Raw genomic sequence first — 1,596 nt, 5'->3', positions numbered from 1 at the left:
AAATCGGTGTGCCACACTGCTGCTAGAGAAGCAACACGTAGTATCATGGACGTTTTTTAACAGTGTTTGGACCGGTATTTGGAAAGGCGGTGAAACTGGTTGCACTTCGGGGGCAACACAATGAGGCATACATTTGGAAATATAACAGACCTGTATAGAACGCCTGGACTTTCCCCTATAAACAACTAAAATAGGATTGGTTTATTATTTCAGATGGAACTTATCATGGCTCCTGCAGTCCTTTATTAAATAACAGACCACTGAGTGACTAAAAGAATAGTGAAGTACAAGAATACAAAAGAATAATTTTCACTTCCATGATCACAGGCTTTTAAGGTAAGCCGGTCGACTGGGGTCTGTTACTGAATAATTAAGTAGTAAGATGTAACACACAAATGTATGAAATCTTTTCTAAATACCGGTACTGTTTGGTTTTATAGGACCAATGACAAAGGAATTTTATGGTTTTTATTGAATTATACGAAAATACGCCACTCACCATACTATACTTTTCTGGTAAGTGGAATTCATTAAGTTGAGAGTTTCCATTGGTATAATTGGATTAGTAACAACATTGAAATAGGGATAAAAATGTGGCTAATATGGGCACTGATACATGCGTTTGAACAAAAGACACTGAGGCATAAGTGGTGGCCACCTTGAGAGATAGGTGTTGTAGGGATAACTCGGAAATGCATGATTAATGCCAGCATAGTATAACCATGTGAAGGAAGATGGCCACAAAAATTGGATGTATTCAACCTGCTATATGACATCAAGCATGCCAGATTGATTAAACAATTGTGCAGTTATTTACAATATGAATTCAAGATTTGAAAAATGCTATTGATATATGTTAGTAGCTCCAAATGGAAATGGAGGAAAATAAGGGTTGGAGTTGACTAAGTATGGATGTGTAAAGGTGGCTTGGTAGATATGAGTTTTACTGATTGTATGTATTTGTATACTAATTTGCAGCCTTGAAAAAGCCCGTGGAGGGCGAAACGCGCGTCGGCTGTGACGATGTGGCAAGAAAATAATCAATAAATAAGAACGTTAAGAACCAATGGACTCTGTGCTATCTAAATAACTGTGTGGACTGGAAAAGAATTGAAGTACTGAACTGATTGTATTGGATAATAGTTACGAGTAGGGATGTGCACTGGTTAAATTGTTTCTATAAATGCCTTCATGTAGCTTAACTGGGAGTTGTATCCAGACAGAATTATGGGCGTAGAGCAGGAAGGAGGTTAAATCATGGTTAACTTGGTTTAAGATTGTTTGACTGGCAGATGTATGAAAAAGGGCCAGTAGATGGCGCTAAAGCCTCATTATTATTCTTAATTTGCTATTACAACAGTGTGCAATGTTTTCGAAGCATGGGAGCCAGATGTTTCGGTGTTGGGTACACTGAAGAATTAACGAAGGATGAGCCTCACAATTGGTAGACCCGCCGTTTAAGAGTTGCTCAGTGAATAAGATTCTTCAGCGCAGGGTGTACCATTTGTATAGTACTATTCAGCTGTCTTGTAGACTACCGTTTCGGGAGTGGTGAAGTCCATTTTTAGTCTGGGCTTTTCACCCAAGAGTGATGCA

General features: G+C 38.6%; 1 long non-coding RNA gene across 1 annotated transcript; it reads left to right on the top strand.

The window, feature by feature from the left end:
• The first annotated feature begins 219 nt into the window (after positions 1-219).
• LOC147725070 (uncharacterized) lies at positions 220-1,137 on the top strand. The gene is made up of 3 exons (XR_015310123.1): positions 220-336; positions 441-516; positions 979-1,137. It is a non-coding gene; the product is annotated as an uncharacterized LOC147725070 (long non-coding RNA).
• The last annotated feature ends 459 nt before the right edge of the window (positions 1,138-1,596 follow it).

Source organism: Lissotriton vulgaris, chromosome 4_1 (assembly GCF_964263255.1).
Source record: "Lissotriton vulgaris chromosome 4_1, aLisVul1.2, whole genome shotgun sequence".
Taxonomy (NCBI): Eukaryota; Metazoa; Chordata; class Amphibia; order Caudata; family Salamandridae; genus Lissotriton; species Lissotriton vulgaris.
Note: the sequence above shows the minus strand (reverse complement) of the source record. Positions and strands in the feature narration are given on the sequence as shown.